Source organism: Macrobrachium rosenbergii, chromosome 20 (assembly GCF_040412425.1).
Source record: "Macrobrachium rosenbergii isolate ZJJX-2024 chromosome 20, ASM4041242v1, whole genome shotgun sequence".
NCBI classification, from domain to species: Eukaryota; Metazoa; Arthropoda; class Malacostraca; order Decapoda; family Palaemonidae; genus Macrobrachium; species Macrobrachium rosenbergii.
The window spans coordinates 14,782,501-14,792,500 of record NC_089760.1 but is presented as its reverse complement, the minus strand read 5'-3'; the positions used below and the strand labels follow the sequence as shown (position 1 = coordinate 14,792,500).

General features: G+C 38.5%; 2 protein-coding genes across 8 annotated transcripts in view; one reads left to right on the top strand and one right to left on the bottom strand.

The window, feature by feature from the left end:
* LOC136849064 (kinesin-like protein KIF26B) overlaps positions 1-10,000 on the top strand; it is a 591,672-nt gene that overhangs the window by 188,004 nt on the left and 393,668 nt on the right. The gene's annotated exons all lie outside the window — the stretch shown is intronic.
* LOC136849065 (protein Star-like) overlaps positions 1-10,000 on the bottom strand; it is a 252,643-nt gene that overhangs the window by 240,784 nt on the left and 1,859 nt on the right. For both annotated transcript variants that reach the window (XM_067121981.1, XM_067121982.1), the window contains exon 2: positions 6,141-6,243. The gene's annotated coding sequence lies outside the window, so the exon portion shown is untranslated. The remainder of the gene's footprint in view (positions 1-6,140; positions 6,244-10,000) is intronic.

Genomic DNA, 10,000 nt, shown 5'->3' with positions numbered 1-10,000 from the left:
AAGGCTGACTTGACCGAGATAGCAGAAAAAAATTCGAAGTGGAATAGACTCGAACAAGTCGCATTTATTAATGAGCAAGTTAGTTTTAAGCGTCAACAATCGACAAGAATCGCCAGTTTTCAGTAACGTGTTAACGCCTCGTAGAAATGAATTCATTTGAAATGCAGAGAGCGACCAATCTAAATGTTAGTAATAGTTGTCGCTTTGTGCTGTTCGATAAAGTTGCCTTATGCCACTAACAAGCTCTTGCCCTCCGGAACGAATTAAAAGTCTAACTCTAAAATTATATACGTCAAGGTAACAGCGACTGCTGATGCTGTTCTTCGGTTGAATTGTCTCCGCCTGTTATCTCTAGAACAGTTTGCCTTATGCCGATATCAAGTTCTTGTTCTCCAAAATGAATCAAAAGTCTGACTTTAAAATGATGTATGTCAAGGCAATAGATGCTGCCGATGCTGTTCTTCGACTGAATTGTCTATATCTGTTATGTACAAAATATTCAATAACCAGCTTGTTGAACGGCGCTGCTGTCTCCCTACCCTCCCGATCCTCTTACATACCCCGCCCCCACCCGGGGCGGACAAACAGGTTTACAGGAGGAGGGGGTGGATTTCTCCCCTACCCTCCCGTTCCCCTACCTACCCGCTCCCATCCGAACCGGACAAACCGGTTTGCAGGGGGTGGTTGGTTGTCACGTCTCCTCTACTGTCAGCTGGGGGAAGACAAACAAGATCCACTCGGATTTTATTATTGTAGATTAATAACTGGAACCCAAACCATAGTACCGCCTTCAGTATGATCTGAATCAAATATTAGTTATTGCTGAACAATGCCAAAAACTTGAGGGGCAATCTGGGCTGCAGATTCGAGCTCTCCCACCATCGCGAGGAAGGACGACGACCTTCCGGAGCAGGGAAGGATATATAAACGACGACTCAACAGCAGCTGGTCCGAACGGAGGCTTTAATTAGAACTTTGTCTCATTGGGAAATTGTTAAGACATACTTGAAGTGGCTTAAGTTGCACACGCAACTTGGACTAAAGTTGCAAAATTCTCAGATATCTGAAGAATTTTACTTCTTGCTGAGAAATAATGAGGCAGGTTTTCATTAACTCTTTTGGAAGTTCATATACTTCTCCTCCAGGAGGTCTTATATAACTTTATAAAATGTAATTCAATGGATAATCGATGATTTCGCCTTTTCTGAATATCACTATTTTATATTTCCTGAAACTAAAGTAACCGAGCTCCTCATATGTTGAATAATGAGTGAATGTTTGCAAACATATGCGGGTTTCAGGCTTGGGTAAAAAAAAAAAAAAAAAAAAAAAAAAAGATTGAGCTTAACGTTGAAGCCCAAGCCTCATAATTTACAAACTTGTAACAATCCTTACAGTCTGGGGCGAGCAAAAATTGGTCGTAATGAAGTCCCAATGCCAATAGGGTGTACATAGGTCAGTAATATTTTAGTAACAATAGATTTCCAAGCAATAACAACCACAAAAATACAACTCCTGGCCCTTTTTTTCACGTAAACAACTCAAACAAGGTCAAAGCGACGAGGCAAATCTTAAAATTAAGAGAGTACATTAAATTCTGTAAGCGAACAGGTGTAACAAATCAAAATTTTAATTGGGGACTCTAACTCATCAACAAACACAAAACTACAATCTACAGTACTTTCGCCAAGCAAGCGGTTCTTGTGCAGACACAAAAAAATCTTAAGTATACCTTAGTTTAACCAGACCACTGAGCTGATTAACAGCTCCCCTAATGCTGGCCCGAAGGATTAGATTTATTTTACGTGACCAAGAGCCAACTGGTTACCTAGCAACGGGACCTACAGCTTATTGTGGAATCCGAACCACATTATAGCGAGAAATGAATTTCTGTCACCAGAAATAAATTCCTCTAATTCTTCATTGGCCAGTCGGAATTCGAACTCGTGGCCAGCAGAGTGCTAGCTGAGAACGGAACCCACCCGCCCAACGAGGAACTAGATCTCAAACGAAAATACAAAGCGCGACAGACAGTCCTAAAAATACCTCATGCGCACACAAACAAACAAAGCAAATCATAAAATTATGAGAGTATATCGATGGAATACGTCTTGGCTCTCGGATAATCTTTTGATCTGGTATCCTGCCCGAAGTCAAAGGCACCGGGTCCTTCCATCTGGCTTCTTCAAAATTTTTTATTTTTTTTATTTTTTTATTTTTGAGCAGATGATGCTTGCTTATGAGGATCTGCTTCGGCTCGTTGGGTTAGCATGACCACAAGACTTCTGTCAATAAAAGCAGAGGAGGAAAGAAGGAGGAGAAATGAGAAGGGAGGGAGGGAGGAAGAGGTGATATGGGGAGGGAGGGAGGAAGAGGTGATATGGGGAGGGAGGGAGGAGGAGGTGATATGGGAAGAGAGGGAGGAAGAGAGAAACTGGGGAATAGGTAAAAAGAGAAGAGAGTAGATAGAAGAGGAGAAACGGGAAAGAGAAGGAGAAAGAGAAGAGAGATCAGGAGGGAGGGAGGAAGAGGTCATATGGGGAGGGAGAGAGGAAGAGGTCATATGGGAAGAGAGGGAGGAAGAGAGAAATTGGGGAATAAGTAAAAAGAGAAGAGAGCAGACAGAAGAGGAGAAGCAGGAAAGAGAAGGAGAAAGAGAAGAGAGATCAGGGGCAGTAGGAGGTAGAGAAAAAGGGAAGAGATGGTGGAGGAGGAGAAATGGAAAAAAGAAGGAGAGAGAGAGAAGAGGGGGGGGGGAAGGTGAAGTGGAGAGATCAGGAATAAAAAGAAGACAAACAGGAACAACAAAGAAAGAAAAATGGCAAAGAAGGGAAAAGAAGGAGGAGGAGAATGACGAGGAATGTGAAAAACAGCTCTGAATCATTTCAGCAAAGGTCATCGACGTCGGAAATAAATCCTTTTCTAAAAATGAATGCATTTATGCTGAAATAGATATAAGAGAAGTATTCAAACCAAAAGAAAAAAAAATTGACGAAAAGACAACATGAAAGATGCGACGAACTGAAAAATAATGCAATAAAAGGAAAACAAAGGAACAGAAATGGAAATAGGTAAAATATACAATAACGAGAACAGACGGCGGCGCTGAGATGAAAAAAAGGGTTGTCTTAAGGAAACGGGAGGGGATATGATGATGGAAATTTGCCCTACTTGTTGACGTTAGGTAATCAACAGCACTTAATTAGACATTAATTTGATTGGGAGAGAGAGAGAGAGAGAGAGAGAGAGAGAGAGAGAGAGAGAGAGAGAGAGAGAGAGATGAAGGTATACCAAAGCAATCTTTCTGTCAAAACAGATTATGAGCCAAATTTTATGAATCCCATCAAAGACCAACCACAAGAAGCGTTTTCTTGACAATACTCTTTATGTTCATATTTGTCACTTTCGTTTTATGTACATATCTTAGATGTGTACAGACACGGCATTAAACTATTAGCTTGATTTGGTAAGACCTTCACTTGGAAATATCCATCAAATCACGCCAGCCTTACAGTATCAGTTTTCAAATACTTGTTCAAAAGCCACGTTGTTTGCTTCCTAAACTCTGGTAAGTGATGCAAAGCCCCTGGTCACTGAAACAGATTATCTAGAAGCTAAGCCACGCGGTAAATTACCAACAGCTTTTAAATTTGCAAAGTTGGAACAACGTTTCACTCTCTCCCACCCCCCACCTTCCACCCATAATTTACGTAATTCAGGATGCCAGAAAACGAGTGAATAAAGCACAAGCCTGGTAGAAATGTTTTGCTACTCTGATAAAAGAGTATTGTTCCAACCGCCTTCCTGTCTTTGTGAAAATAGGTTTTATGAAATGAACATAAAAGAATTAGTAATAATCACATGCAGAAAACGTTTTATGAGGTGAGTGAAGAGGAGAAAACTACTGAGATCGTAACTGTGCGAATATATGAAGTCAAGAGATACGGATTTTTACAAGTATTTAAGAGTAAAAATGAGAAAAAAACTGGTAAAATGGTTTGCAATTTAGTCGTGTAGGGAGAACGGGAGAAGACTGTGAATCGAAATATGATGTGGGATTAGTGAAAATGAAAATAACAAGAGAATGCTGACGAGCAAGATGAATGAAGTATTAAATAGCATAGGTTTATTACATAGCAGAATTCCATAGGCTTCAGAATGCCAGACGCCACTGATACAACTGTTACCGTCCGTGGTGGCATGGTAACTTATATCCATCCTGCATATAAATTACCAGAAACTTGTAGCAGATTTCTGAAGTCTGGTGTAAGCAGCAGTGGGTTTTAATGATGGTCGAGACGCCAAGACTTGAGAAATAAGATAACAGAATATCAATTTAGGCCAAAGGCCAAGCGCTGGGACCCATGAGGTGATTCAGCGCCCAAAGTGAAAGAGTAAAATGGTTTGAAAGGTGTAACAGGAGGTAAAGCTCGCAGTTGCACTATGAAACAATTGTTAGGAAAGGGGTTGCAGCTAGGGGTCGAGGGGACGCTGCAAAGAACCTTAAGTAATGCCTACAGTGGACCATGTGAGGTGCACTGACGGCTACAGAGAGAGAGAGAGAGAGAGAGAGAGAGAGAGAGAGAGAGAGAGAGAGAGAGTCGTTTATTCAAACCAATTTCCTAAGACCCTCTCCATAGACTTCATTTCTCGACCTGCCTTTTCTCTTTACAGTAGACTTCACGGTTTCTTTCAGCACATTTTTCACTGACGACTTCTACGCGTTTCTTTACGTTGTAGCAAAAATTCTCACCATTGCTCCCCCCCAACCCCACTCCCTTCCCCCGCCCCGTACCCTTCCGGCCCTTCTTTCTTCCCCTCTCACTTCCTTCGTTCCTCCCTTCACCGCCGTAGCTCGATAAGTGTTCCGTTAAGATCTTAAATCATTCCATTTTTTTTCCCACCCCCAAAAGTCAGACAAAAATGTAGGGGGAAGTTTTTAGCCTCTTATCTTTGTTACCTGTTTTAATTATTGATGGAACTGAGGGTCTTTTTCCCTTGTCTCTCCCTCTACAGCGTATCTGTTTCAGAGGTCTCTTGCGTATATGTGAGAAGCATTTGTAATTAATATCTTCTCCTACTGATAAAAGCAGTTATAAGTGTTAGTTTTTAAAACACTACTCGAGTCTATTCTTCAAAATCCGTTTGTACATTTTCCCTTAACTCACTTTCTAATGTCAAAATGCAGGTACACTACCGTTAAATGCAGAGGATAATCTATCGATAGAGGCACCTTTTCCTTTCAGATGTTCCTTGCGGGGACTGGGGTAAATTAGGAATTTACAACAAAATCAATATATCCAAAATAATATTCACAATCAAAATATAACACAATAATAGAAATCAATAGGAAATAAAAATTTTGATAGTACTAATGAAAACAGCAATATCAAGAAAGCCCCAAGAGCAGCTGAATGATATGTAGTGTTCCCTCTACATTATGCGTAGCATGAATTTAAAGAAAAAAAGAGAACAAAGCCCTTTAGTTAAAAGCGTCAAATGCACTGAATTGTTGCAGAACCACACAGTGACTGGACTGTAACGGCGCAAGACCGAATGACTTGGAGAAGCCGTTTCAGTGGGTCACGGTGAGGCACCAGAGCCAACGGAGTCAGTCAAGAAAATACACACAGTAAGGCGTCTGCCTTATCGAGATTAACACAAGTATCTCGAGATTAACAGACAGAAAAACATTGAGGAGCGTTAGGTTGGTGAAGAACCGTGAAACTGCCTGTTCTTTCAGACCAAATATTTTGGATTAAATTATAATGACGGGTTCTGTTATTTGAACATCTGGAAATTTCTGAATAAGTCAGATATCCCGCACAGAATCAAATTCGATCAAAAGTGTTCTGAGCAAATTAGAGCTTCAAGGAAAGGTTTCCGTGAAAGCCCGACAAACGCACGGAAACAGAACTGTGTGCTAACTTTTTAAGTGCCATCTAGGTTGTAATATTTTAATATACTAAACACACTGATCGATAAAAAGGAAAGCATAAGTAACTGTGTAAAATTATTATCAATTAATATTACATGAATAGCTTTGTGACGAGGATTGCTGACTACAGCACTTCCAATGGTACAGTGAGGCATAGTTTGATATCTACGCAAATCACAAGACAACTATTTTAATGACTTACCTCCTCACTAGATGTCGCCGCCATTGCACTGTGGACTGATTTCCTTCCCTGTGCTTTGATGGTACGACCTAAGGGCGAATATGATCCAGGGACCTTGGTCTATCTGTTGAGCACAAGAAAAAAAATTATAAATATACTTATATATATATATATATATATATATATATATATATATATATATATATATATATATATATATATATAATCAGAGTTTAAAATTAACTTTACAAAAGTAGCTGTTAATGCAAATCCATGGCAATTTGTTTCAGCTAACCCAAACACTGAATTATAACGTGATGAGCGTGCTACGCTGAGCTGGAACCTGGCGCTGCCCGTCATGTTTCCCCTACCCTCCCGAGCCCCTACCTACTCCACCCCCACCTGGGGCGGACAACCAGGTTTGCAGGAGTGTGAATGTGTCATGTCTCCCCTACCCTCCCAATCCCCCACCTATCCCGCCCCCACCCGGGGCAGACAAACAAGAAAGACCCACTCTGATTTTATTATTACAGATAGATAGACATGCGTGGAGGGTGGGTCAAAGTTAAGGTGGATAATAACATGGGAGTAACAATCTAATCCGAACACTTGCTGATAATGGGGAATCATCCCCGCTAATGAGTGGGTGGTTCCTACAAAAGATTTCACAGAATTAAAAACCTACTCATTTTTTCTCATAGCAGACTGAAGTGCAGAAACAAATAATAAGCAAGACTGCAGATCTACAAACATTTTCAAAGCTTTTATAAAAGTATCAGGCTTATGAAATATGCATAATTTATGCCATGAAAAATAAAAGCTACAGTAATATATATCCAGGAGCTTTATAAGTTAAAACCCTTGCTCATATTTCAATTAAAATTGAGCAAAAATTTTACCGATGCAGTACTTGCATCTATTAGATAATACTACTCACAATTTGGTACACCTAATGTTATTTTTGCAGAATATTTTCTTCTAGCTGATAATTAAAAGTAAATTTAGGCTGTGCAACGTTCCTCGTTGAGAGTATTTTATTGAACTTCCTTAACCATTACCGAGTAGCTTAGACCTAGGGCAGGCAATGCTATTCCAGGTAGATCGTGTCCTTAACCTATGACTAAGTTTATTTTGAATGAAATGCTTCCAACTTCTTGACAAATTTACATTTTACAGAAATAAAACAAAGCTTATAAGGCTGCTTAACTCAATGCATCAACAAAAACCTATATACAGTATATTATAACACATCTACTAGTATTTATCTTGCCAAGAGCTGTGAATTACGAACTACACTAGACTAGGCAAACCTTTCAAGATAGACCTAGGCCTATACTTGTGCTATTAGACTACACAAAATACGAACAACAAGAGTATTAGTATTAGTTGCCTAGAAACTATGATCTGGAAACTATGATGCAAATACAGTATTCTACTTGAATACATAAAAGCTTTATAAATCAAACTTTAGTAGAGTACGCAACTTCGAATAAACCACACGGATTTTCCACGACTTTGCCTACGCCGCAGGGATGTCAAACGTGCCGGCCTGCGGGGCCGCATGCGGCCCCAGCCACACTATATTTTGGCCCGCCAATCTCAGTGGCGGTGTAGTTTAAAATATATTTAGAAATGGTTTTAATTATATATGAAAATACTCAAACACACATATTATTTTATCACACGCACGTTTATATATATATATATATATATATATATATATATATATATATATATATATATATATGTATATATATATATATGTATATATACATATATATATATATATATATATATATATATATATATATGTATATATATTATATTATTTATCTATACTTATACCATATATATCGTTATATATATATATATATATATATATATATATATATATATATATATTTATTTATATATATATATATATATATATATTTATTTATTTATATATATATATATATATATATATATATATATATACATATACACTTTTGGACTTTTGAAACTTATATTATAAGGACTGCGTTCTCTCGTTTTTATTTTTTTACGATCGTAAACCGACTGCAAGCGACTACCCGACAGCAGTGCAAGAGGAAGGCAATGTTCGGTACCCGACAGCAGTGCAAGAGGAAGGCAATGTTCGGTACTGGGCTTCTTGTGTCATCGGGAAGAAAGCAAAACTACGCTATCATGCGTATATTTTTTGGAAAATTATTTCACTTTTCCAGTTAACAGTATTATAATTGCAAGAAAATTATGAATTTTGGGTTTGTAAATAGATGTGTAGGTAGGCTAAATGCGGAGGCTATTGAGTTGGGCTATGCTCAGTATGGGGCTCGAACTGCGAGCGCACAGGTATAAAACATGTTCAGTATGGTGATGACTTTGGAAGGAAATAATTTAGGCCGGAATTCAGTATCTCTCAGGCTTTCACACAAGCTATATACATTTTCAAAGAGAATTGATCATTTCAATTTTTGTTGATGATGTCATCCAAGAAAAGGTCAATTAAAGACGAACATAGAGTAATACAAGAGAAGTGGAAAGACTTGTATTTTTTGGTGATATAAATGGAAAACCAACATGTCTGATTTGCAATCAGCAAATTGCCGTGCCTAAAGAATATAATGTTAGGAGGCACTATGAAACAAACCATGCTCAAGTATATAAGAAATATAGTGGAAAAGCACGTGATGATAAAGTTGAAGAATTAGAACAATCTCTGAAACAACAGCAGTCCTTATTCAAAAATGTACGTCATGTAAGTGATGCTGCGGTGAAAGCAAGTTACATTATCTCCAATGAAATAGCTGCGTCATCAAGGCCTTTTACTGAAGGAGATTTTGTTAAGAAATGTATGTTGTTGACTGCTGATGTGATTTGCCCAGATAAACGTCAGGCTTTTGCAAATGTAAGTCTGTCAAGAAATACAATAGCAGAGAGAATAAATGAAATAGCTGAAGACATTGATAATCAACTTCAAAGCAAAGTTAAATCATTTGTGGCCTTTTCTGTTGCAATTGACGAAAGCACAGACGTCTGTGATGTAGCACAGCTCGCAGTTTTCATTAGGGGAGTTGATGAAAATATGCAGGTAACAGAAGCATTTGTTGAGCTTGTGCCAATGAAGGGAACAACAAAAAGTGATGATATCTTTGCAAGCTTAGTTAGGGCGCTGGACAAACTAGGTGTTGACTGGAAGAAATGTGTAAGTTTAGCAACTGATGGAGCACCTCAGATGGTGGGTAGAAAAGCTGGTGTAGTGGCAAAATTGCAGGAGAAACTTATGGCTTTGAACCCTGACAACCAGTTTCGTAATATTCATTGCATTATACATAGAGAAGTATTGTGCAGTAAAACACTAAATATGGCTCATGTCATGGATGTTGTTGTATCAACAGTGAACTTTATTCGAGCACGTGGTCTCAATCATAGACAATTCAACTGCTTTTTGGAAGAAAGTGAGAATCCTCGTGGATTGCCTTATCATACTGATGTGCGCTGGTTAAGTCGAGGAACGGTGTTGAAGCGCTTTTATGAATTGCGTTGTGAAATCCAAATTTTCATGATAGAAAAGGGAAAGGAGATGCACGAACTTAATGACATTATTTGGCTGAAAGATTTGGCATTCATGGTGGATATCACAGATCATTTGAATCATCTCAACATCCAGATGCAGGGGAAAAACAAACTGGTGACCGATTTCTATGACTTGATTCGTGCATTCGAAATCAAACTCCAGCTTTTTCAACGTCAAATTGCATCACATAATCTTGCACACTTTCCCAATTTGAAATCTATGCAAAATAAAAATAACATTGATGATGGTGACCTAGCAGAGAAATATTGTGAGAAAATATCAAAGCTCAGAGATGAATTTCAAA